Source organism: Manis javanica, chromosome 7 (assembly GCF_040802235.1).
Source record: "Manis javanica isolate MJ-LG chromosome 7, MJ_LKY, whole genome shotgun sequence".
Classification (NCBI taxonomy): domain Eukaryota; kingdom Metazoa; phylum Chordata; class Mammalia; order Pholidota; family Manidae; genus Manis; species Manis javanica.
The window spans coordinates 97,251,592-97,279,515 of NC_133162.1; the positions used below are offsets into that span (position 1 = coordinate 97,251,592).

Consider the following 27,924-nt stretch of genomic DNA (forward strand, 5'->3'; position numbering starts at 1 on the left):
GGCTCATGGCCTGGGCTGGCGTCAGAGGCTCGGGAGCCTGTCTCCACCGTGCGTGGCTGGGGTGCACCTGGCCCGCGAAGGGCCGTCAACTGAATTTTCCCGGACTAGGTGAGCGGCTTCCGAAATCCCCGCTGCGGGATCGTTTTTAGGGATGAGAAAAAGTTGCAGTAGCAGCTCTGATACCTGTCGCCGCTTCTCCAGTACAGCGGCCGCCTTTAGGGCGCAGACATTTGCCCACCTTCGTTCTCCTCCTTTTCTGGAGATATTTGGCCAACTTCCTTCCCTACGCACAGCTGCAGTTTCCAGCTCGGGTTCACTGTTTACTTGGGATTTCTTTAAACCTAGCGGCGCCAACTTGCGCTCGCTCTGGTCTTCTCTGAGCGGTCACTGCCCAGGCTCTGCAGAACTTCCAGAAGAGCACAGCTGGGCTAGGCCGGCGAGAGAAAGGCGGCGGCCTGGCTGGGGCATTTCCTTCGATCCTGTGCCCCATTTCCAGCGCCGGTTTCCCCCTGGCTCTGGCCTTCACCTCCAGTCTTCTTACTTGAGGGTCTGTCCAAATGCCCTCCCAGCAGGCAGAAGCCGAGTGCTCTGTGGGGTAATCGGAACACATATCCCAGGAAGGACGGCTGAGCCCATTTCCACATTCTTCAAGCCTCGAGTTTCTTACCTATTCCCTGAAATGTCCTCACAGGGCCGACCTCATTAGTGGTACACAGTGAAAAAAGTCTCGTGTTGGTATGGGGACTGGTATAGAAGTGAGGGGTCCTGGGTGTTGGGTAAACTTGGAGAAAGGGAGAATTTGAAGGATATAGTCTCCCCCGTATCACTCTCATTCAGCTAAAGTGAACAAAGTTGCCTTTCAGGGATAGAACTGTTGGGGCCCTCGGCCCCTGCAGAACCTGGGGGTGCGGGGTGGGGAAAGGAGGTGCTACCGGTTCTGTGCACCCAATCTCCGACCCCAAACAGAAGCCGCCAGCCAACAGGTGAAAGTAATCAGAGATGCCCTGGGGTTGCGGGGAGGCGCCCCCACTGAGGATGTTTTTGCTTATGGCCCGGGACTCCTGACCCGGGAGGAAGACCCCGCTGTCCCCAGTTGTGGCTTTAGCAAGGCCCAGACCTCTATTGGGTATGCTCACTTCTTTCTCTGGTACAACGGGTTTCGGATCTCTCTTCCCCAGACTCCCAACACCCACTCAATTTCCCCAGGAAGAGTCGTTTGTACCACTGCCCTCTTCCCGTCGGAGTTTGGATTTGGCTCACCAATCCAAGCAATTCAAGATCCGCCCGGAGAGCGCGCACAGCGAGCGGCCCTCCCTCCAGCTTCCCGGTTGGGGTGGGGACCCCTTCTCTAGAAAGCCTCTAGAGCCAGGGTGTTGATGATCATTACTTTAAATTAAAAGTGTCCCTCCCCGCTTTTTTCCGTTCCATCTAAGCCCCAACTTAGTTTCAGAGAATGAAGCATGAAAGCTCTTTTATGGAGATTACCGATGCTTCATTTATTCATTCCCCCAAACGGCAAACAGTGCCCGGGAAAAATGGAGCCAGCGAGCTCCTTGTCTCAGATTCTCAGCCGTCTCAGTGTTCTCAAGCTCACTTGGCTGTGAGACCAGCGTCTGGGAAAGCTCCTGCAGTGGGCTTACCTGAGGAAGAGAACAGCTCCTTCGCTTGGGCTGTGACAGCAAGCACCCGCAGAATGGGAGAAAGACCAGCCACAAACCCCTGACTTAAAAGCTGAGAGATATAGGACCTGGGAAAGTGTGTGTATGGGGGGTCCAGAGTGTTAAGCCTGAGGATACCTGAGGTGTTGAGTTTCTGTGTGCATGAGAGGAGATACTGATTTTCCTCACTGCCGCATGCCTGTCACTCCCTAGTCATGGAGGAATCCAGTGGAATTGGGAATGCATTGCAGGAGAGAGCCAGGAGATTCGTGTGTAACTTCTGACCTCATTCACCATCCCATTCAAACCCTACACTAGTCCTTGTGACCCTCTCCATGCTTGGCTAAGAGGTTGTGTCCACAGTGAAGGCTCTCTGTCTAGTTTTGTTTTGGTACACATACACCTTCTCAGCAGCAAGCAATTCTCTCTGGAAAGGGTGGGTCATTTTGGAAATGGATCCAGAGCCTTTTAGCCTTTGGTATGCATTTTTCCCAGGCAGGTTTGCTCACCTAGTGACCTGATGACTGTCTCCTCCATAATCAGGTATTATTTGCTTACAAGGGGCAGTTGGAAGGAAGTGCAATGGCCTCCAGGAGAAAAATGACAGAGGATTCTTATTCTTTGAGACAGAGCAAGGAAGTTTGAGGAGGGAAAATTGTAAGCCCTTAGAAAGAGAATTTCCCAAGTTCAGGCTTAAATTCCTTTGTGACACTGTGTTATTAACTCCAACACAGTGGTGTCTCCACATTCCAGCCATCCGACACTGGGAGCCCCTCTAACACAAAAGCTATTGTTTGTGGGGGTAAAACCAGGAGGGGCCACCAGCCCTTCTTCCTCTCACCTTACCCAGCTCACAGGTTGCAGGGAAAGAGAAAATGCTGCTTTTGTTTTGGAGAGGCTTCTGTACCTTGAAAAAATTTCTTATGGAACTGCGAGTGTGGGAGTACCCTGGGATGTCAACATGGACCAGGCTGAAAATGATGCCATTACCCTTATTATATAGCTGTAGAGTTGTCTATAGCTTGCAAGGGAGTTGGGCCTATGTAGTTGCCCTTTCTGCCCTTAATAGATGATGATTGTTTCACCCAAAGGTCCTCAGTGGCCAAGAGGGGCAGTCTAAATGGTTCTTTGAGAGCAAGATCACCCCACAGAGACTGAGGAGGTAGCTCCGATGAGGAAGAGAAGGTGAGGCTAGCTGGGTGGGAGGGGATGCAACAGGAAGTGCATATGAACACACAGCACTGAGTCTGGAAAGGAGGAAAGAGTGCTTGCTGCTTGCATGAACAGTTGCCAACTTTTGTTAATTACCCAGTCATTTTAATGGGAAAGCAAATAACAAAATGCTCTAGTGCCCATTCTGGACTAATGGCCTGCAAAATTAGATGTGGAGGGGTCAAAGAGAGACTGGAGGTGTTCAGGAGTATTTACCAACCCTTCTTCCAAATCTAGAGAATTTTTTTGGTTCTTTTTGCCCCCTCCCCTCCATGCCTGCGATGGTGGTCAGTGAATTGAAAACTTTAAAAAAGAAGGTATACCTTAGAGAACAGAGACTAGATTCTAATGATGACAAACATCAAAGGGAAAAGCCCTGGCTGTGTCCTGATCAATTATTCAGTTGCTCCACCTGGCCTGAACCAAGTGCCTGTGGCCCTGAAGCAGCCCCACTGGGATGGATTCCTCACGTTCCCGGTGCCCATGTTGGTGTGGTCTAGCCCAGGCTTTCAGGTTAGCTGAATGAATTCCTGAAGGCTTTGCCTGGGTGTTTGGAATATTGTAAGCACAATCAGAGCCCATCTCTTAACTTCGTAATGTCAGTGGCAATACCTGAGGGACCATTTTTGGTTGGTTAACTTGGCTAAATTTGTGATCTGTGAAATAGAAAACAAAGTCAAGTTCAGGTGCATTTGCCTTAGTTTATTATGGTGGTATCTTGGGCAGAAAAAATTTTTCCCCTACTTCTATCACATAGAATCTGTTTAGGTTAGTAGAATAGACCACAGATTTACAGAATCTAGAAATTATATTTCCTTTCTTTTTGTTACTTTCCTTCCTCATCCTTGTATGATGCACTTTTCAAGTACTATGAACACATGTGCCCTTATTTTTTATGGATTTTTCTGGGAAAGTGGTTATACAGAGCCATGTCAAATAGCCCTCAAACGTGTGGTCTTGGGTTTGAAACGGGGCACTTAGAGCTGGGATACTGGGTGATTCCCTGCATTTTGCTTGTCATATAAAGTAGACGATGCTGAAGAGGCATCACTGAAATGACTCTAGGTCTATTTTGGGTAATATTTGTTTGGAATTATTACTAATAAAAATATCTGCTTCACCATAATCGTAATATTTCTGTATGGGCAGAAATTTGAAACATCCTGCTAGGGCCATTTTATGTTTAATTGATTGTAGTAAGTTCACCGTTGTAGGCCTGATCCTCTTGAAGTTTACATCCTTGGAATTCTAGGACTCTTTCTGGGTTTCTTTTAGGTGCAGTCTATACCTGTAAGGCAGTCTGAGTAAAAATGGCACAGTGAAATAGGAGTTGGTTGAAGTCAAACTAACAGCAATGTGGTTGTTTAAACTGCTTCCCTCACCTTGCCCAGGCCAGACTCCTGGCAGAGAGCTGAACTGTGGCTGATCCTCCTACAAAGTGTACCACATGCCCCCAACTTCCTAGAATTTGATGGATTGTAGAAAAAGGGAAGACTGGAGGTGGGGCTGACACCCCAGAATCCCCTTTTAAAATCAAGTGAGTTTACCCTTAAGGAATATCTTTCATAAAATCTGAGAATGTTGAGTCCCAGGGGAAGAGTTAGGAGCTGGATTCAAATTTAAAGATGACTCGTTGCTTGCTGGTGATGTTTGAGTTTAGGAACTCAGATCCTAGGCCCTTGATGAGTGTAAATGTGTTTCCTTCAAGAGTTTAGGGTCCTTACATAGAGGCTGCACTTGAATGACTTCAACCTAAGGGAAAGTCCCTTTTTTAAAAAAATACAGTTTAAGGACCTTATAAAAGCGATGAGTGTGTGAATCCTAGACAGCAACCTGTCAGCCTGTCTGTGGAGCCAAGGATTTAGCATGAACAGAGGTAGGAAGCCAACGAAAAACCTGAGTAAGTCCTGGAACCACCCAGGATAAAGACAGAAAAAAAACCTTTTTGGATGACCTGACCCAGTATCCTTGGCATCTGGACAAGCATGCCATCATAATTCCTCACACAATTTTTCTGAACTTATCTAGAATCTCATCTCTGACAGTCCACAAGGCAGATGCCAGAGTGAAAATGAAAGTTTATGCCACTGTTGGACCATATAGGCGGTTATTTATTTAGTATTTTCCTGTGTGGGAGGACTGAAGGGACATAAGAGAAGAGAATTTTGGGAATCTTTAATGGTAGACATAAGGCGGGTCTTTAAAAAAAAAATGGAGTTTGCTGTTTAATAAATAAAACTGTATATGTCAATCTAGGAAATGTGATGTTTATTAGAATAGATAAAACATCCATGAGGATTTGAATCATGAGATGTGCCGGGTATAGCTTCATTCTGTTTCTAGATTCACTTTCTGGAGAAAGCAGGTCTCTTCCCTCAGGTAATGCAGGCTCCTGGCTAGGCCTCACCTTGTGGACAGGCCTCCGCCTCAGAGGCCTGCCTGAGCGGAGGAGGCAGCCAAACTCCTAGGGTGGGGCCATTTTTTTCTGGTCTTTGAAGTGCCTATCCTTACTCCCCAGTTGAGGAGGTAAGAAATGTAGACAGACGACTTTATGGGGAAAGGCATCGAGGGGTGCCCTCGAACTTTTGGTGCTCGGTTTAGACTATTTTCTTTCCATCACTCTGTGCTCTAACTGGTAGGAACTTTCAATCTGTAATAGAATTATTTCTGTGTACAATTGTCAGCCCTGCCAGGAAAGTTATGGCTGCCTTATAAAAGGGGACAGCCGGTCTCCCTTTGTCCTAGGTTGGGAAGGCCGCCTGGTCAATAAATACATATTAATCATGTAAAAGGATTGATATGCAAATGAAGGGCACCATTGACAAGCCCTGGATGGCAGAAGAGAAACCCTTCTGCAGCTGAGGTCCTGCTGGAGGAAGCCAGGACCGCCCAAGGCTCTTCTCTGGAAGTTTTCTAGGGGGTTAAGTGCCATTTTCCAATAATTCTGTGTAAGAATTAATTGGACTGGAGATGACTTTAGGATGTTTTACTTGCATCCTTCTTAGCTCTGCCAAATCTCTGGATTTTTTTTTTCTTTTTTAATTTAAGTCTGTCAACAAGCAGACTACCCTTTGGATTGCTGTGTCTCTTGGCCCAACTGGAAGTCTCCAAAGGTACTTTGTTCTTCTGATCAAAGAAAAGTTGAACTAAACAGAGAAATGGTTAAAAGCTTAGCTGATTTTTTTGGAGGAAGGCTTGATATTGCAGGAATAATTATTAGTTGTCATTATGAATTATTGCTTATGAAATAGCATGTTGTGCATTGTGTGGCTTTCTTTACAGAGCAAAGACACTACAAAATAATCTCGGTATAGGCAAGACTAAGCTTTGATTCAGATTTTTCTATGTGTGTGACACCTGTGGGTATGTATAGCTGGGCACTTAAAGCTGGGATACTGGGTGACTCTTTGCATTTTTTTTGTCATATAAAGTGACATATAAACATGACAACGATGTTTAGGACACATGTGACCACTGAAGAATATGATTTGGTGTCAGGATAGATACAGATATTTTTTGGTGTAAGGACAAAACAATATTTATTATTATAATATCCCCGCAGATCTTTAGGGTAAATATAGTTGCCATATCCATTACGAATCATAAGAATATCAGAGAATATTTTTACTCCTCTCATGAAATTATTATATGTACTGAAACAGAAGTGAAGAGAATTATTTGTGCTAGTGGGTGGTCTAACTTTGATCTTCTTTAGGGGTGTGGGATGTTTAAGGTAGGACAATTGAAATTAATATGATTTAGGCTCAGTGGTATGCCTGTAGGCACTTGTCAGTCAAAATGCATGCATTCAGTATCTTTGGAATTGGACCACAAAGTTGTTTTTGATGATATTCCTGCCTAGGCCATAGGTGTCAAAATGGACCCTAGTTTGGCGAAGACTCTGGATGTCTGGGTGTCCTGGCAGGTCAGGTCCTGAGAACTGTTGCCAGGGAGGCTGTGCATGGGCTTGTTTGCTGTCTTTGTTTTGCAGTCTGTGTCTGATAATCTCATCTAACGCTCTGCAACCGAGTAACAGATCCAGCTACACCAACTGGAGGAAGCAAGTGTGAATATAAATGGTTATCCTCTCCTGGTATGAACTACTGAGCGTGATGGCTTGTGAATTAAATGACATGAGGAGGCCTGGGGGATCCAGAAATTTGTGTCTTTTTGGGCTATATCAGGACTGATATTGGCTTGCCAAAACACTTGTGTTTTCCTTTTCAATAAATTCACGAGGATGTTTTTAGGTTGGGGTTTGTAGGCTCTGAAAATCCATACCCAGTTCAAAATCAGGCACTAAGTCTTCTCGGTTCTCGCTATGGACATAGTATGCTTAATACACGTTGCTGATGTTTATCCAACTTCTAGATGAATCAAATATTACCTAGAATTTGAACCTGGCAAACATGTTGTCTATTGAATTGCTCTGTGTGTGTGTGTCTGTATGTGTGTGTAAAGGAGAAAGGACCTACTGTCAGAGATAAATTATTTAACAAGATTTTCCTGTACTGTGGAGAGGCAGGCTGAGCCTCATTTTTTGGATTATGATTTGTATTATGAAATGCTTATCAAATGTTTTCCAAAGATTAGTTTAATTTTAATTAAATAAACCTTTCTCAAGAGGAGCTCCCAACTATTTCTTGTACCCAGAGGCTAACATACTTGTTGTTTTTAATTATTTTCTGCTGTTACCCAAACTGCTCTGGGTCCTCCTGCCCAATTAAATCAAAGGCACAGATTCCTTATACACAATATGTTTAATATTTAATTTTAATTAAATTAATTAAATTGTTTATTTAATTTTATGTGCATTATTGTGCATAGAATAATGCAAACTTCATGATAGTAAGAATTAGGGTGGGGAGGTGAATCAGAGAGCTTTCAAACAAGCTAATTACAGAGCTTAAAAGAAACTACCCCTTCATTTCCATGGGAAACATCCCAACATAACCTGAGCTTTCTCTCATCGCATCTCACGACTGTAGCTGTTGTCTGTTGGCCTCTTCACCTCCTTGAGCTTGCCCTTCAATGTGCCGCTGCAGCAGCTGCTCGGCAGAGCAAAGGGTATGTGCGGGCATGTACTTGCTATTGTCATGGCTCACGCTCGAGTGACATTTTCTACTTTGCTGAACAAGGAGACACCAGCACAGTGCTCCTGGGGAGGACCATTCTCTACCAAAGACACAGGCAAAACTTCCAGTCATGTCTTACTACTCAGGAAGGCCTCACTCTAATGGCTATGAGCTGCCTAATCCAGGCTAGTGCTTACATGGGCAGAGGCTTGTGGAGGGGTTCACCTTTTGATTGGAAGCTATCCCTTTAAGGGAGGGGTCCAGTGGCCTGGTTTAGTTTCCAGGTCAGCTTGCATCTTTAGGGCATGGTTTTTCAGGAGTGTTTTGATCTTCATAGTGTTAGGCTTAACTGTCTCTCACTAGAGTACTTAGTTCCTAGGAAAAAATATGCTTTAACAGACAAAGGAATTAGAGACCCCCAAAAGCCTGCAGACTATGTGGTTGGTTTTGCCATTTTCCCCATCTTAGTTGTCTCTAAAATAATAAGCTCTGGAATGAAAAGTTTGAAGTGGATAAGCTGAAGGAGCCCACTGAATTTTCAGGCATTTTATTATCTCTTCCCAATTTTCCTAACTTATAAATAATGACGTTATCACCATTGTTTCGGCACTTGGGGCATCTGAGCCAAATTTTTCAAACTTGACCTCACAAAGTGATGAATTCACTAAGCTTTTTATTTCAGGGTTTGGCACATCTGGGCTACAGTTGACTATTTACACTTACCTTCCCTCCATTATTTTTTTTTGTTTTTTGTGGGAGGTTAGTTTCTTTCTTGGAACCTTCTGCTTATTGAGACTTGTTAACTGTACTTAATGAAATACAACCTTTGATGTGATTAACTCAGCCACTGGAGAAAAGAAGGAGAGGTAAAAAAAAAAATGGAAAGAAGAAAGTCTGAGAGAAAGAAGAAAAGAGACAGAGAAACAAGTGGCCCTAGGTGAGGCTATTGTGGTTTCACTAGCCCCTATGTGAGAGTGGGGTTGCGCTAAAAATAAGCTCTTTCTCTTGTTGTTGCTTGTCCCCCCCCACCCCACCCCCACCAGGCTGGTTTTGTTTCAGTAGATTAAATGTTATCACAAAAGTAGCTGATGATGCAGTAAATTAAAAATAAGGTTGTGGAATATCTTGCAAAAGCCTTTTTATTTTGATGGCACTTACCCAGTTGGGTCAAACATTAGTTTTAAACTAAAAGCATTTGTCAGGAGGAATTTTTGCTTCAGATAGGTGTTCAGGATATACTGAGAAGCACAGTTAGCTAGAATAGAAAGAAGAAAAAGTGAAAAAGAGTAAGAAAAGGAAAAAGAGACCGTGAATTGGGAGAGAGATTAACGTTGGCTCACTATGCATAGAAATAAATAACTTCCTCACTCTCCATTTATGTTGCACATCTGTAAGCGTAAAAACATTTTTAGTATAAAACATAAGCCTGTGTAGCTGCAAGAAATGTATCTGAGGACAGATGCAATCGAATTTGTGGGACACTGCTGTGTCACCATGTTTAGCATCAAATTATGAATTAAACAAAAAGAATGAATAACAAATTAGGATTCGCTTAAGCTCAGCTTTGTGCAGTGGGACAATGCAAATTTATTTGAGTTCTATTCCTTGATGAGGTTACAGACTTTTTTTCCCTACTGGAAGATACACATTAATACTGTAGAGACAATTATTGGAAGTTCATTTTCTGTATGTATCTTAGAAACCTTTTCATGGAAACAGAAATCTCCTGGGCAGATTTAGATTTTAGAAAAACCTTACTCTAACCTAACTTTTCTTTTGGCACTTCCAGTATAAGAATAATTAACTAAAAATATTTTGAGGGTGGTATCAGAAGTATTAAAGTTGAGTTGCATATATGTGTGTGTGTTTTTTTTTGTCTTATTTTGCTAATGTATAAAAAAATTGTTCAAGAGTTTGACTTTTAGAAGTACTGCAACAGGCTAGGAAATGATAGTCTTCTTATAGCTGGGCTGTTTGTAAAAAAAAAGACCATACTTTTCAAAATCGACTGCACTTTAAAAGTACAGTCAACTGTTCCTCCTCTCCTAACTGGAACCAGGAATTAATGTGTTGCGATTCTCACTAATGCCTTCACCACATGCTGAAATTGGGGTGAGGAAAGGAAAGGTTGCTGGAATGTTCCCAAGGGAGCAGACAAGTAGACAAGTTAGATATACTGGGAGTAATTTCTTGTATTGCTGGATGTGAGAAAACTTTCCAAGCCCTTAATGTAATCCATATGCATCATCATTCCAAGCTTATTAAAGAGACTAAATAGACGACATATAAAAAAGAAATAAAAAATCACTAGACACATACCTAGGGTATTTTGGAAAATTAAACAAAACATAACCAAATATGACTGATGGTTCTTTGCAACATAAGCATATGTTATGCCTAAGTGATGTCACCTTATTTTTTTAACCAACTTTTTACCTTTAAAGGCTTTTAGATTTATAGGCAAGTTGTAGAGACTGTTGCCTTATTTTTATTATTGCCATTGCTAGTGTAAATTACAAGTTTAACACTGATGGGCAGTGACTGCAATGGGGTATGGAGGGTACACGATAATATGGGTGAATGCAGTAACCACATTGTTTTTTCATGTGAAATCTTCATAAGAGTGTATATCAATAATACCTTAATAAGAAAAATACAAGTTTACCTCTTACTGAGTACATGCTCAAGAGGCAGAAGGCTTCCTTCTCTGATTAGGCATGATGAGTTTGCGTAGCTTTATCAGGGCTGGAGTCTCCCTTGAAGAAAAAGCAGGGACTTTGTACACGAAATCAAACTAAAAAAGTAACAGTTAAGTATATTCAAATAACAGGTTGCTGAAAAAAAAATAGCTAGGTTTCTTCAAGGGACCAGCCTGGCATGGATTGTTTTCAAATAGGGGTCCCTGTGTGGTTTCGTCTTCCTCCCAGCCTGTTTGCTTCTTAGAGACACAGGATGAACTGTATTATCTTGCTGTGTCTTTCTCCGTGTCATCTTTGAGATCTGATAAAAAACTGTGGCAAAACCTGAAGGCCAGCGTCCTTCTCCTGCTTCACTTTCCTAAGTCCAAGGAAGATTTTTGGACCTCCAAGGCCTGCTTGGTGCCCCTGCGTTAGTAGTTCTCTTCTAAGGCCTTGAGCAGTAAGTGGCTAATTTACTGTGTTAGTTTTTTTTCATAATGGGCTTAATTTCAAAAGTCAGGGGCCAGGGAGGTAGTGTGTGTGTGTGTGTGTGTGTGTGTTTAGGGGGAACTCCTCTTGAAAATCAATCACCAATCACATCTCAGAGATCTTAAAAATTTCATATTGATGCCTTCTTCCCCCTGCCCCCTCTCATCCTTTCCCTGCCTCCACCCCAACGTGCTAATCACATTCAGACCAAAGGCAGGAATGGGTTACCTGGCTGCAGCCCAGAGGACATTTTATTTTATTTACAGATGAGCTTTTAACCCCTGAAATATGGATTCATCTGGAAGCTGTGACACAAGGAAAGCTAGGCCATTTCGGCAGCTCCAGCCCAGAGCTGCAATAGTACTTACCTTAATTAGCTGTGTCATTCAGAACAGAGCCGATAAGCCATCAGGCTAGGAGGAGGGACCGCCTAGCCCACTCTCAGCCTTTCCACCTGAGGGACCCTATAAACAGGCGTGTAGCCCAGGGCCTGTTCCCAGAGTGGTTCCACTCCAGGCTACAGTGGGACACCCCTGCTTTCTTTCACCAAGTGGGGATACCAAGTAGTGATCTCATACCTGGCTTTGCATGCTCCCATTTATATTTCCAAATAACAGTTGACTTCTTTGAAGGGGTGACTTTGAATGGAATGCCTTTATTCCAATAATACTGTAACTACTCAAAATCTTTTAAGAGCTTCTCTTTCAGAATTAGTTTACAAATCACATATTCACATACACTCTGTGGCACAGACACATAAAAGGAGTCTTGTTATTTTATATTCAAATCTCACTCTTACTGAAAATAGCATTTCCCAGTCTGATCACTCACCTTATTTATCAGGCTTGGCTCAGAACTGCTTTCAACTCTTTCCCAAACTCATGTCCCCCCTGAAGGAGGAAATGTCACCACTGAGGATTTTCAAGTGTGCTACAGCTTCCAACCCACTTCCTGAAGAGGGCTTCTTAGGGGCTGGAAGCCTGGCAATGGAATGTGTGCCCAGGGTTTCTCTTTGAAAATAGGCAAAATACATTTGAAGGTGAAAGTTCTTATCTCAAAGCATGACAGCCAACAGATTTTCTAACCCCACCCCACCCCACCCCATTTCATCCCACCAAGCCAGCCTGAACATTGCTCCAAGTGTGTGGGCAACTAGTGAATATCAGTTTGAATTTCAAGCATGGTAGGGCAGGAACCTCAGGTGCAAATCAAATGGCCTAGTTTTAAGGGCATGTTAAAATGTTTGGGGTGACAGAACCTAGCAAATGATATGTCTTATAGAATTCTTTCTACTGTACATCTTAGAGACTTTTCTCTCATAATAAAAATGTATAGACAACAAGGAAGTATAAGAATTCATTAGCTATGAACTATCTGCAGGGAATACATTTCTAGTGACAGAAGGCTTAATCTGTAGCAGACATGTCTGTTTGTTTCTATTCATGTATTATATATAATATATATTTTACATATATATATATACATATATTAAAGAGCCCTAGGATGCCTTTGCCCTTTCTTTTAGAAATAAGGGCACTAGAAGAGGTATGATTAGCAGGGAAATAGAATACACCCCAATAGGCCTGAGCATGTTGCATTAATAAAGCAGGGGTTCCCAGAGCAATTTGGGGGTGAGCATTTGATATTTGAAAGACAGTATTAACATAGTCATCAAGGGAAAAATCGGACTTCTTTAGGATTTCCTTATACCTAAATTTCTGGTTGGTGTTGTTATATCTTGAATTACATCTGTAGTCACTCTAACCTAGCTAGTGTTCAATCAGGCCCTGGGTTCTCTTTATGAAGGGAGAATTCCCTTCAGCACAGTGTGTGTGGAGGAGGAGGCCAGAGCTGAGAGAGCCGAGGGAGGAGCGTGCAACTTGTGCGGGAAGAGTGCAAGACTGGGCCGCTGAGGCAGGCTGCAGGGACTCTCTGTAGTCCTGACCACTGCCCCAGGGAGTCAGCCTGCTCTTTTCAGCACAGGATACTGCACCGGGGGCAGGAGGCTCGTTCTGCCAGCAGCCTGTGATCTGGGGTAGGACTCTTGTCATCTCTGGATGTGAGTCTACCGCTTGCAAGGTGAGGTGATTGGATTAGCTGAGCAGTCTCTACTTGAGGTCTCTGACCAGGGTGTTGGGGGAAGAGGGCCCTACAGCAGGTCTTAGTGTTTTCAGGCCAGTGGTGGATGCACAGCCACACCCCCTTTGCAAGGGCGCCCTGGCCAACCAAGCTGGCATTCCTTTGCTCCTGAGGTATAGCAGCTCTTCGTGCTCACAGATGCTGTTTCATTCTAATCAGAAGCTCTGACTGGCAGTTACATGTGTCTTTGATTAATAAAAATGGGAAAATAAGCTTATTATTATTTAATAAATATTTGAGATTGATGACATTTAGAAGATAGATGGCATATTGTTGGCCCTTAGTAAATGGCAATCATTATTATTATGGATATTATTATAGCTTATCTGGTTGTTAAAAACTTGCAGAAAGTGGACCTTAGCAGGAACAATTGGTCCTTCCTGAGGAGATGATTGGGAGCCCCGTTGGGGCTGATTTTCAAGCCCTTCCAGGAAATAATATGATCTTAGGTTCTGCTGAGACCAGGCTCCTAGTGTAGGCAGGCAGGGTGGATGGGGCAGTTCCTGGCATTAAACCATAGGAAGCAGACTCTCTAGCTTTACTTCCCCTAGAATCACCCTTCTCCTGCCCCATCTCAGCCCCAAGCTGGCCCTGGCTCCCAGGTGGGCTCTGCTGCTGGGAAAGGCCCAGGAGTCTGACTGCTTGCTTGTTCCCTGACAGTAGGTTGCTGGCTCCGATGGGAATGTGGGTGGACTCAGGGAGTGGCTTAAGGCTCAGAAGGGACAGTTTTCTTCCTCAGTGAGTTTCACATCTACTTCATGTAGAGGTGGTGCAATTCAGAATACAGGTGCGTGGTCGCTTTCACTGAATTTTATGTCACATACCATAATAAGAATTACCATTTATTGACTTCTTATTTGTCTAACACTTTCCTGGGCTATTTACATACTTATATTATCTCATTGATTCTTTATGATAGCCTTTTAGGATGTATTGGTATTTCCATTTGATAATTTTAGACACTGATGCTCAGAAAGGTTAAGTAACTTGTCCAAAATTACACAGCTAAAAAGTGACAGAGTTGGAATTTAAACCCCATGTTCTTGCCAAATATTAATGATTTATTTCTTTTTTGATTTTTTAAATTGAAGTGCAGCTAATATACAAAATTGTATTGGTTTCAAGTATACAACATGGTGATATGACAGTTATCTACATTATTAAATGCTCAGTCCAACTAGTGTAGTTACTATCTGTCAACATAGAAAGATGTTACAGAACTATTGACTCTTTCTCTACCCTGCACTTCTATCCCTGTGACTAGTTTATATTATGATTGAGATTTTGTGCCTCTTTATCCCTTTCACTTATTTCACCCACTGACTCTAACCCCTCTCTCATGATAACCACCAGCCACTTCTCAGTGACTATGAGTTGATTCTATAGAATTCTATAGTATGAAGGAGGCAAACATTATCAAGCTTCTGAAGACTCATAGAGCAAAAGGTCATCCAGAAATATTTCCAAGAAGAAGAGAGTTTTGAGTTGGCTTTTGCAGGAGAAAGGGATAGGGAGAAGTGGGTGGGTGATATGGTGTGTGCTGACCTGGGGGTCATGTGTCTAGAGGAGAGAGGGTGTCTGCGAGTATTTGTTGGTGTCTGCGATTGTGATCTATGATTTCTGTAGGCTCAACTCAAAATTCTGTTGTAAAATTCTCTATGTCCTGTAACCATTGACTGAATAACACCTATGAGTTAGTATGTACGACCAATAATATTCAATGAATGTCTATCTACAAGTTATCCACCTGCTCGAAGGTCGGTGACCCAGTTGAACCTCGCACCCCGAAAATTAAAAGATACCAAAGGCATGACAGCACAGTTATGTTAGGCATGGGAGATCTGAAATGCTGGTTCTTGGATCCTGGTGGAAGTCTGAGCCCTGTGGTAGGTCAGGCTTGGAGTGATGCCATCAAGGTCCTGGCTTTGGGGACAGGCGACAGTGCTAGAACTCCTGTCTCTTTCCCACGCCTTGGCTCTGCCTCTCTCTTTGGCTCCAGCACTTCTATTTGGTGGATGGAAGTCAGATTCCAGGAAAAACTGGCAAAGGATTTGCTTTCCTCCCTCCCTTTCTTTCTCTCTCCCCTAATATTTGCTTTTTGAAACTGGAATTCAAGCAGTTACATTTAGTTCTGTCGCTACCACTGAACCATCATTTTCCATTTTTCTACACCCCTTTCCTGCTCCTGTCCATTTTTTCACATCATGTTGAGACACCTGTAAACATCCGGTAGATGCAACCTTAGGTTGTTCTGTTTCTTCAGGTTTTGGTATCAGAACATTTTTTCCTACATTGCCTTTGTGATCACAAAGTCATAAATGAATGCCTATATCCCACTGGGCTGGCAGTACCTGGATGGATAGAAGCCTCCCACTGTGGATGCATTTCTTCTTTTATGGGTTATAGTTGATGTTGTCACTGAAGGTTAGTGAGGAGGGCAGAGCAGGTGATAGGCTAATTGACAAGAGTGCCTCTGGTGTATATGTGGCTGGTGGGAGCCAGTGGAGACCACAGGGGTGAGCTGGTACTGTTGGAATTGTTGATATTTATTTCTTGAAACTATTATGAGGATTAAATGAGATCATGTTTGCAGAGTGACTGGCATTCAATAAACATTAATTCTTTTCTTGCTTTTTCTTCTTTCTCCTTTCAGATGGTGTTGAGAACTTAGAGAGCTTGACAATGAATACAGCTGTCTCTATGTAAGGAGGCCTTGGCTATGGGCTTAGCTAAATGATGATCAAACCATTCATTCAACAGATGTTTATGGAGTACCTTCTGTGTTCCTGAGTATAGGTCTAAATGAGACAGACAAGACCCCTGTCATCCTGGAGCTTACAGTCTAGTCTGGGAGACAACTGATTAACAGGTAAACACAAGGATAAGAGTTTCCTATAATTTTAAGTGCTATAACTAATGGGATAACAGATGTTTAAATTGGAAGTCAATGGTGGCAGCTGTATTGTATATGAAAGGTTCTGGAGGGGTATTTGTTTGGAAAGTAAGGCCAGAGGGTTTGTCTCAAGTCATTAGTCATTTTTTTTCTTAAATTGAGAGTTTATTTGGAGGTGTGTTTGGGAGTGAGCTATTTAGCATTTTATGGGAGGAAGAAGCTAATGTGTGCTTTCCCCAAAGCCCATCCTCTAATGCCAGTACTGCTTAGGGGATAATTGAAGTTTGAGCTGAGCTCTGCTAAATGAGAAGGAGTCAGGCACGAGAAGTTCCAGGGAAGAGGCTGTAAGCCAGTAGCCAGTGAGTCGGACCTGTGAAGGGTACCAGGGCAGGAAAATGGAGAGGGCAGTCACTGAGCAGCTGGGGCCTGTGGCCAGAATCTAATTTTTCCAGTGCAGGGAGTCACTGGAGGGCTTTGAGCAGGGCTGGGTAGTCCTGATCTGACTTCAGGTTTAAAAATTTGCATTTACTTGAATATATCAGATGAAGTGGTAAGGATGAACAGCAGACCAGTTGTGGCCAGGAATATCTGGGAATGTCATGTGTGCTGTGTCTTAGTGGGAGAAATAGGACGAGAACTGATATAAGTAGACCACCGTGCTATGACCAATGGGAGACTGGAGACATGATCGGAGGAATCACCACAGTTTGACGATTTTGTGACCATTAGGGAAAGGGGAGATGCGGGTGGAGTCGGGAAGCAGCCTGGATGCAGGGCAGTGCCTGAGGACAGGAAAAGGGATTCTGGGGATGAAGGCTGGAGTCTGTCAGGCATCCAGTGCCTTTCCTTTTTCCCCCTTGTGTGGCTCCCCTAGTCCCTGAGCTATGCGTCCCTGGACCCACCTGCCTTAGGGTGGCGCACCTTTCCCAAGGTGCTCAGGAGCTTGTGTGGTGCCCCCGGGTCTGACCCCGTAGCTTCTCTCAAGGTCCTACCAATCCCTGTGGTTGCTAAGAAGGGGGCCCCTGCCCACAAAGGGTGGGATATGAAGGGTCAAGTCTACAGGAGGCACTGAGAAGGCAGTTGAATCATTGTAATTGTTCTGAGTTTCCATCGTGATTCCCTGAGAGCAAGTACACAATGCCTTATGTGCACACACACTCAGGCTTTTCTAGTCATACCAACTTAAACAGCTTCTTGTCCCATACACACTCTTCTGTGTGTGAATCAGCATCCATGTGGGCCTGATCCACCAGACCCCAGCCACCCACAGATGTTTGCACACATTTGTTGATGCCATATGAAACTCACCTTGTCTTTTGGATTCACATTCAAACCCCCAACACAAAGGGCTGCACAAACAGAGGAACCTGGGTCTCCTGGACCCTCCCCTCTGAGGACCAACGCTACATAAAAGTTGTCATCCACCAGGCTGAAAATGCAAATTCTGTAATTAAATTCCATTCCAAAGGACTGGTGATTTTTAAACTGTGGCTTGTGACCTATTAGTGGGTCATGAAATCAATTCATTGGTTTGCAACCAACTTTCAAAAAAGTATAATAGATAAACCTGAATAGAATAGGGTGAGAAATGGGAGTCTACCTGTCTTATGTAATAAGGGTAAGTGTCATTTTGTGAACTCTGTTTTTTAAAATATATATGTGTGCATGTGTACTGGACTGTAGTGTTTTTGTTTTTGTTCTTTACCATGACTTGTGGCAAAAAACAAATGTTTGAAAAGCACCACAAAACCTTATTTCTTAGTCAAGCACTGTGATGAGAGGACAAGACCTTTCCCTCTCCCTGCTCTCCAGAAACATAAGCTGGCAGGGAGCCTGAGCTCAGGCAGAGCAGGCTGACATGGTCTGGAGGGGCCCTAACCAGGGTGGGTGGAGGGGTAAGGATGTTGGCCTTGTCTGGTGGGCTGGTGGTGGCTAAAGTCAGGAGATGCTATTATAGAACCAGAATTCATAGGACTGGTGGAGGGGGTGACAGCAGAGGCTGAGGCTCCTTCCAGGTTTGGGGTTTGGGTGACTGAGGTTAGGAAAACCAGAAAGTTCATAGGAGATTTGTCATGAATATATTGAGTTGGTGGGTGTGGCAGGGTGAAACTTTTAGTTGGGCAGGACCATGCGGTTCTGGGTAGAGTCTGGGAGAGGGTATGGGCTGTGGGTGCAGATTTGGGGTCTATTACATGGGTGGGAACAGGAGTGGGCTCAGGGAGCATGCAGGAGGTAGGGGAGTAGAGGCCCAGGGGAGAGCCCGGAGAGTCCCTGCTATGCAGGGAGGGCCAGTGGCGAAACAGCTCTGCGGGGACAAGAAGAGTGCATGGACCCAGGTAGAGAGGCTGTCTTGGAAGTCAGGGCACAAATCCCAGGGAGGAGGCACAGAGTTGAGGATCTACTTGGGCAGAAGCTCCAGAACAACTAGACATGCACTTCACACAGAGAAGTGCCAGAATTTTCCTCAACATGTTTCTGAAGCATCAAGAGCCAGGAAGGAAGGCAGTGAGGCTTGGGAAGGGCGATACAAGCGTCTATGGGGGGGTGGAGCTACACTGTCCAGCTGGCAGCTGAATCCCCTCCATGCTGGCATCCCTTTCCTCTGGCCACTGAGTGACACAGTCCCTAAAGGTAGAAAGGGACACCGGTGCTCTGCTCACTCTCCATGGGCCTCATTTCCCAATCTAAGTGAAAACAGCATATCACTTGTATAATCTCGTATGGGATATTACTAGAATAATCTTTTGGAAAATTCTTTGAGGCCATCTGCAAAATGGGGTCAGTCATCCTTGCCCTGCTTCCTTCACAGAAGGAACCCTTTTGATAACCATCAGGAACCATCAAGGGTCCAGAAAAGCAAGGGTCTTAATATTATCGTTGTCATTATATTCAGAAAGGCCCTCAGGGACCTGAGTTAGCTGGGTAATTGTCAAATTCCCATTTCCTTTCTGGAAGTGCCTTCTCCTTCCCCTCTACCTCCCAAATGCTTTGCCACCATATTATTGAAGTAATGCATAGGGGTTGGTAAAAATTAGGGGCTAGGAGCAATAGAGAGGCAGAAACTCATTAATCCAGTGAGTAATTATTGAGTACCAACTGGGTACAGGTTGCTGTTGGATGCTGTGGTTGCCATGGAGACAGGATGCAGGGCTGGCCCTGAGGACTCCCCACTGCCGGTGCACATCTGAGCCACCTGAAGCTTTTCAAATCCAGATTCCACAGTCCCCATGCTAGACTTATGTACCTCAAGGTTCAAAGGGGGCTGTCTTGGTGTGCTTCTCTTTAAAAAGCTCCATGGGGGGTTTTGTTGCACTCAGAAAGGTGAGGGCCACTGAGTCTGGAGATGAGGAGCAGTTCTGCAAGATGGAGTGGCAAGTGCCAGAAGCAGGTGGGATGGTGAGCCTGGAACAGTGTGTTGAGGAGACCCAGAGGAGGAGGCCTGAGGCCCCATGTGGGTGAGTGTGCGCGTAGTCAGGGAAGTCTTTCTGAGAAGATGCTGCTCCTACTGAACTTTAAAGGATGTAGGAGGTGGAACAGCATGTGCAAAGGCATGGAGGCTTTAAATAGATGGTCCTGTGCTGCCATTAAGGTGTCTGCACAGAAGTGCGCAGTCCAGGTTAGAAGTGTACCTGGGAACAATCCACCCACATCCCTGAGAAAGTCCTACTACAGGCCTCTCTACTCACAAGAACTTGGGCCAGCTTCCATCACGAGGCTGGATGTGTTAGCTGGGAAACCAATTCCAGTTAGTAATAGATTTATGCAAACAGGGGAATTAATCACATAAACCATGTTAGGGTGGGAGTAGGCTTTTCTCAGATTTCACAAGGATTAGGCAAGAACAAATGGGCTAATTAATGAAGCCCTCCTGATGGCAGGCCTTTACCTGTACTGTTGCCAGCTAGCCCAGGACTGGGGCCCACTGCCCTGAGACCTCATGCCTCTGGATCTGCCAGGGTGGGAGTGGGCTGTGGACCCAGAGTATTATTTCCTCCATCTTCACCAGTAATTCAAGAGAGATGGAGTGACTCGCCCAAGGTCACACAGCAAGTGAATGTGCTAACCCATGTACACAGTAGGGCTAAGCACATGGGAGTCAGACTGCTGGGCATGCATCCTGATCCATATTTCCAGGGGATCCTGAGCAAGTTCCTCAGTTTCTTCATCTTTAAAGAGGGCGCAGCTAACAGAGCCCTCCTGGTCCAGGTCCAGGGCTGTGGTGAGGACTGAATGAATGAGCAGAGCTTGCACTTAGTAGGTGCCCAGTAAGTGGTGGTGAGAAGGCTAGTGGTGCTTGTGCTCACTTCCAAGGCTGGCTCTCAATGTTAGCACTTACAGTTTCCAGGCACCAGGGGCTCAGATATGACAGTGCCAAGCTGCCTACCCAGCTCTGAAATTCTGGAATGGATTTTGAGTGTCAATGTTGGGAAACACAGCTGATGTTCTGAATAACTTGCCTGGAGGCAGGCAGATTATCCCTTCAGCCTTCCTGAGCACCCAGTTTGCTGAGCTTGGAGGAGGCAGGTGGAGGGAGACACCTCCCTGTCTCTTCTGGGATGGTGTGAGTCAACTCCTGTCAGGAGGATGCACTGCCCTATAGGGCTCTGGGTGGAAGAGCAAACTGGGCTGCTGGCTTACCTGCTCCAGCAGCAGACAGGAGGGTGGGATAAGACTCCTGGAAGTGGCAGATTTTCCACAAACACTAAGCTTTTAAAGCTCCTTTAATGAGATTTCTGAAGGGCCTGTGTGCAGGGGTTGGCACTGTGGCAGGGCACAGGGGCCTCTGGAGCTGTCAGGCATGGCTGGGATGCAGGAAGAGGCCTGCCAGATAGGACTGCAGCCCAAGTGGTGGGCAGTCTGAGGGGAATTTCTATGGAAATGAGTCTGACAGTGGCAGGTTGGGAGTGTGTGTGCATGCTCCTGGAAGGGCCCGTCCTGGAAGCTGCACGAGGCTGTGTGGAGCTGAAAGCCGAGACAAAACCTGAAGGAGCTGTGCCAGCGCAGATGGGAGGGTTCCTAGCCCAGGACCGGGGCCTGCTGCCCCGAGACACCATGCCTCTGGGCCTGCTGGGGTGGGAGGGGGCTGTGGACCCAGGGCAGGCCTGGATGGCCGCCTGGGGTGGGGGTTTCTTCTGACAGAGCTTCCCCTGTGCCCCGGGAGTAGCAAAAGACAACTGCCTACCTTTCTCTTACCAGTTGACCCAAGAGGAGAGTCAGGGTAGTTACCCAGATAATGTCATTTAACTCCATTGTGAGGGTCAAAGAGCTTCTAAAGTTGGCCCAAATCATTGCAGCTGTATGGCCACAAAATTAATTTTACTTAGCCAATTCCAGCTAGTAATGATTTTCTGCCAGAGCCTGTGGGGACCCAGATATCTTCAGTACCTGCCGATGTGCAGAAAGTCCTCAGTGAAAGAATACTGAAGAAAAGAAAGAGGGGTTGAAGCTATGGAGCATCCATAGTAAGTGAAGAGCATGCCAGGTGCCATGGGGACACCAAGGAACACAGAAGACAAGGCTTAACCTGCTGGAGGACAAGCGCACAGCCCAACAACCAAACACACAGCCAAGAGGGTTTCACATGATCAATGATAATGGTTGTGGCTAATGCTTGTGAGCATTTAGTATGTGCAAGACACCATTCTAGGTGCTTTACATATTTAGTTATTTAACTCCTGTGATATGTGAAATTATCTACCCCTTTTTACTAACAAAGTAATGGAGGCACAAGGTGATCAAATAACATGCTTAAGGCTCCACAGTGAGTGTAAATACTGTAGGAAAGGAATGATAAGCCCCTTTCTGCAGATGAGGAAAATGAAACTCAGAGAGGCCAAGGAAACTAGGATCACTTGGATGTATGCAGAAACCTATCTTTGCTGCCCAGAACATGGGTTATGAATAGGCCTTGGCATGTAATGTATAGACCCTTGCCCGCATTCATGTTGTGTGTGAGCTGTTGCCCAAACCCAGGCCCTCTGACTTGAAGCATGAACATTTTCTGCTGGTCCTTAGTGCCTGGGGACCCTCAGAGTTCCTGGACACCCCTGGACCCCCTGAGTGGGTTTCCTGAGGCACACTCTGCCTGCCAGGGGCAGGTTTCCCTGGACATTCAGCCTTCTCACAAGTGTTCTCAGGCGAAGGATGAAGCTGGACCTCAGCGCTTCCTGGGGTCTGTGCTTAGCACAGCAAAGGCCTCACCTAGCATCTGAAGGAACTTAACCTTCTGACATTCTCTCACTGGCTTTGCAAGAGGCTCAGACTTCATCAGTGGCTTATAATCATTGAGGGCCAAGGATCCCTTTGTTCAAATGCATCTTATTCAAAAGCTTAATAAAACAACAGTGGTGTTGAGCTGGCCATGGGTGGAGAGCCCCTTACAATCTGTGGCATCCCTGTCTGGACACTGTGCTGGCTATGCCTCAAGGCCTCCTGGATGCCTGGAACCACATTTGCACCCCTGGAGGTCCTGTTTAGCCTAATGTGTGATTTGGTGCCAGTCAGAGGGGTACTTGTTCTGTGGAGAAGCTTGGACATGTCGCAAGGCCATCTCTTTGGGGTCTAAGCCACAGTAGCTCCCAGTCTGTTTTGGGTCACAGTGCAGGCTGGAAGTAGAGTGAAAAGACAAAGGTGTCTGTGTCCCTCTGGCCTTGGTCCCATGCAGCAAGTGCACTTGGTAACATGTCAGTTTTGGGTGAACAGAACTGTGTTTTAATCTCATCTTTTCTAGTTCTTAGCTGGGTGACCTAAGATAAATCATCCCATTCATCTAAGCCTGTTTCTTCTCCTTCTTAACGGTGCTGGGGTTAAGCAAAATAATGCAGCAGAGCCCTCAGCAGGTATCTTGTATCCTTGTAGCACTGTGCTTGTTCACAGCACAGCTCCGCAGGGGTGTCTGGGTCTGGCTCTGGCAGGCAGGTTGTGTCAGGGTGGGACCCAGGCTTTACTTCTGGCCCAACTGGGAGGTAAGCCAACGTGTTTTGGACACCTCCTTCCTTTTAGCTCTCCCTCTTCTTTCTGCTCCCCTTTGATGCCACAGACAAAGCTGCTACTGCCATTAAATTCCCCTGACCCACAGCTCATCTTCTGAAGGTCAGATACCCTTTGGAGCCCCCAAGGTGAACATCAGTAAGTCTGTTTTACTGAGCTCTTCTCCCAGGTACAACTAGAAGCCCTGGCTACTATGACTAGGCTATGCTCTCCTGACTCCCTGCGCTGGGGCACCTGGGGGCACAGAGAGGGCACTCTGACCTGCTCACCTCTCTGTTCCTAGCACCCATCCCCAGCCCAGGGCATTTCAAACAGTCCTTGTTAAGGGAGCATTTGGATATAATAGTCTTATTGATTTCTAATCCAAAGGAGTGATTCTGAAGATAGAAATGTCTGGCCATATCAGGGGTATAAAGAAGATACCTTTTTGCAAAGATGTGTACACATCTTAAATTATGTGTCTAACTAACGGGCCTTTACCTTGAAGTTAGAGGAGGGGTTTTGCTGTTTTGCTGGGGAGTCAGGTTTTTGACCTCAGAAAATATTATTTGAGGCTATGGGTTAAGACAGAGAAAAGAAGAGGCTTCTTATCACCAAACCAGGACCATCTTTGAGAGGCTGGAGAGGAATTCTTTGACTAAAGCAAGCCATTCTCAGAGCCAGGGAAGGAAGGAATTCTTTGTGTCTGCGGTAGCTATAGAAGATGTAGGATGGATGCCAGAAAGAAATATGAATTTCCCAGGGGAGGACACAGATCAGTTGAAGGGAAGCATCATTTGACCCAGGAAACTAGGACGGCAGTCCGAAGGCCAGCATGGCTGCCACTGTCTGAGTTCTTTTGAGCCCATTCCTCAACCCCCTGCCCCAAGTCTATATTGTTTATATTGTCCAGGTAATTAAAAAACAAACCTGGCTGTCTTCCTACACGATTACAAGTGTTGCCATGTAGATCTGAACAGTGACTCCAAAGGCAGAGCCAGGAGGCTTCAGTGACCACACATATGTAAGGCGATGTTTTAGAGGTTTTGGCAGGGAAGGCTGAAATGAAATGCTGTTTCTGGTTACCCAGATTCCTCTGCTTTGTGCTCTGCAGCCAGAGTGCTGGGTCTGAATTCAGTATACCTGCCCAGTGGAGGTGGTAGCTGAGTCTTGCCCAAAAAGCTGTGGGATAGGAATCTGTGGCTCAGCGTAGTCAAGAGGCTTGTGCCAAGGGAAAGCCTCTCACATCTGCATTCAGCAGCCACACCCAACAGTAGAGGGGACAGCAAGGCGCTTGGCACAGGGGCATCCTGGAGCTGCAGGAGTGATTCAGAGAAGCAAAGGATGCCAGAGCTGAGCCACAGCTTATATGACATCTAGTGAGAGTCCCTCATCCCACAGGCCAGGAAACAGAGATCTGGACCTGCTGAATTACTGCCAATTTGAATTTCAGTAGTCGTCCTAAACATCTCCGAGTCCTTAGGATAATGCTGGCATCCCCAAACACCACTACGTTTATTGAGTGACTCACAGTTTGGGACAGAGTTGAAACTAGAATCCAGGCTATAAAAAAGGCCACTTAGGAAAAAAAAAAAAAACAACCTAACACCATAAGCAAAATGGTATGAGAAACTGGGGAAAGTGTTGTAATTCATCATACCAGGAAAGGGAATTTCTTTAATATATAAAGAGCTATTATACATAAGTAAGAAACAGACCAACAATTCAACAAAAAATTTGTCAAAGATTTTGTATCATTCACAAGATAGAAAATCCAAGTGGCTCTTAAACATTTGCAGAGTTGCTCCACTTCACTTGTAATAGTAGGAATACAGATTTTAAAAATGAAAACGTTTTTCTCCTATCTGTCTGATTGGCCGAGATCAAAAATTTCCACATCAACTGGTGTTGGACTAGGCTGTGGGGAAACGAACACTTTTATATAATGCTGTTGGAAGTATAAATTGATTATATCTTTCTGGAGAGTAATTTAGTAATAACTATCAAAATGAAACCCACATATTCCCTTTTTCTTCCAGGAATTTTTCCTATAAATGTTAGACCATTTGCAAAGCGACAATGTACAAAGATTGGGAACAATGAAAAGAGCTGAGAGTCAAGTAACTAAGAAATTACTTAAGTTGAGGACTGGTTAAATAAATTATGGGATGCCCATATAATAAAATATTATATAACCATTAAGAAGAATGAGACAGCTCTAAGTATGGATATGGAAAAATCCCTAATATATATTGTTATGTAAAGAAAGTCATTGAAGAACAAATGCTACCATTTTTATAAACAGCAGCAAATATATATATATCTATGTAAATATGTGTGTGTGTGTGCATATAGGCACATATGTATATGAAATTGCCTATACATGTATAGATATCTTTAGAATGATACTAGGCAAAAAGCTAGTAGCAGTGGTTGCCTCTGGGAAGGAGAACTGGGTGGCTGGGGTGGGGGTAGAGGAAGACTTTTCACTATACAGTTTTTATCCCTTTTCACTTTGTATCATGTTCATATATTCCTGGTTTAAAAAAATTAAAAACATTTAATTTGGCTACCTGAGGATCAGAGAGGAGCTTCTCTGGCCTGGGTGACTGTGGCCTTGATAAGACACAAGCCTGAGAGTGAGGCTGTGTCTGGGACAGGCTCAGCGGAGGGTTGGAGAAGGCCTCAGAGGGGGAGCAGCTGGGCTGGCTCAGCAGGTCTGGGGTTCTCCAGATAACTACAATCAAAACATCGTTAGGGCTGCCCGTGATCTTGGAAATAAACAGCTAATTGGTCCAAACTACAGGCCCATTTCCAAGTGTCTCCTCACTATTGTGGGAGGGGATGGTCCATAGGGACAGAGGTGCTGGCGTGTCGAGTGGCTCTAGCCAGGCAGCCTAGCTTTGAATCTTGGCTATTCAAATTAGAGGCTGTGGGACTTAGAATTAAGTTACTTTGCCACTTTGTGTTACATAATCTGTAATATTGGGATGATAATAGTACCTAGCTCATCTAGGGTCATTGTGAGGATAAAAATGAGATTATGCTATAAAGCATTGAGCATTGAGCCTGACTGAAAGTAGCAATCGAGCATATTAGCTATCCTTATTTTGAAACAACTTGGAATTCTAGTAAGTTGATTTCTGATCTTAAAAAAGTTTGGTTTTCAAGTTGAAGTTCTCCTTTCCTTCTTTTTTTTTTTTGGATACAGTGTTAGGTGCTAGAATCGGCTTCTTCAGTGTGGCCAGTTTACATTTTCCAGAGATACAGATCAGACAAATGGGCAAAACGCTCCCTGTTAGACTCATCGCTTCCCAGGAAACTGCATCTCATTTTAGCAGTGCCCACGTGAGACCAGGTCAGGGAGGAGTCGCGAAGGTCTTATTTCAAAGAAATAAATAAAACCTTTGCAGTTCATCGAGGGACGCAGAGCATTTGGAGAGGTCTTTGAAGAAAATGAAACTGAAATATGCAAGACCCCAGTGGAGGGCAGAGACAGTGTCTGCATCATAGGGTGAAACTACGGATTTTTTCTGTGATTCATAACAAAGGGGACTCTATGTTCAGGAAGCTGCAGCATTTTGGGCTCTCTTCTACGAAAGAAACATTATGGAAATTTAAAAAAAGGTATAGGCAGAAAGCCTCTAGGTAGAAAAACTGGAAGAGTGCAGGAGATTAAAGAAGTTAGAGACACTGGCTTTGAGGGGCTTCACGGAGGCAAAGGACTCCAAACAGGTGCAAAAGGTATGTCGGACTGATCACTGAGTGAGGGCAGAACAGAGGTTTGTAAGAGGGATTTAGTGACAACACTAACGCTCTAGGCCCCTCCGCCCAAATTAGGCGGCAGCCTCCACAGCACAGATACTGGGGAGGAGAAAGGTTTTGGGAGATGAGCTGAAAGGGTGAAAGAGGGGTCAATTCAGCTTACCTGTATTAATTTAAAAGAATTAGGTGAACAACACATCCCACCCGAAGGGTACATGGGCCCACCTTGGGCCTCCTGGTTCCCTGTATTTCATTAGAACTTCGTGTAATTGATTACCTTTTGATTCAGAGGTTTCCCTAAACTGTGTTTCTGTCCTACTGCTGGACCAGGCCAACACTCGGGGGAGGAACCTGCCTGCCCACTGTATATAGTGATGTTTTTAAGACAGAAACTCGGAGGGCCCCTTCCCTCCACATTCCTCCCTGACTTCTCTTGCTACCATTTCTATCCTGATGGGTTTGCTGGGATAACACATGAATTTCTGACACTGGCTTAACTCGGAATCTGAAGGCTCCTTGGCTTACTGAACCAGAATGTAACCTGAGGCCTTTTTCTCAGAGCTGAGTGACACTGGGACACTGGTCGACAGGAAAACTGAGGAGTAACAGCGATACCCAGTCTGGGCTGTTTCCTGCGACCCCAGACCATTCCGGAAGCACCATGAATCTCAGTGCCCTTCGCACCACGAGAGAAGAAAGCGAAACAGGACCTAGACCCAAGCTGATAATTATGATTACTATTTTTTATTTCACCATCATGAAATTTCAATCGTAGGCTGGCAGAAAGCAGAAGGTTGTGCACCCTGGAATCTGAGACCTGTTTTGTAAGGACTTCCTCACAGCCTCCCAAAGTTTAAATATTAATTTGCCTGTAATTGGCGGAGAAAACAAACAGGCAATTAAAAAAGCTACAAAGCTGACTTTCTCCTTCCTCTGTCCTCCCTCCCTTTTCATTTCCCGCCGCCTAGAACTGGATGTAAGACAATGGGACCCCGAGCTGTGTGGAATTCTAAGCCCAGGCTTGCCTTAAAGCTACAATATGGATT

General features: G+C 44.8%; 1 long non-coding RNA gene across 1 annotated transcript; it reads left to right on the forward strand.

Annotated features, from left to right (window-relative positions):
• On the forward strand, window positions 1-27,657 carry LOC140850606 (uncharacterized). The gene is made up of 3 exons (XR_012133547.1): window positions 1-108; window positions 15,905-16,120; window positions 27,438-27,657. It is a non-coding gene; the product is annotated as an uncharacterized lncRNA (long non-coding RNA).
• Window positions 27,658-27,924: the final 267 nt, after the last annotated feature.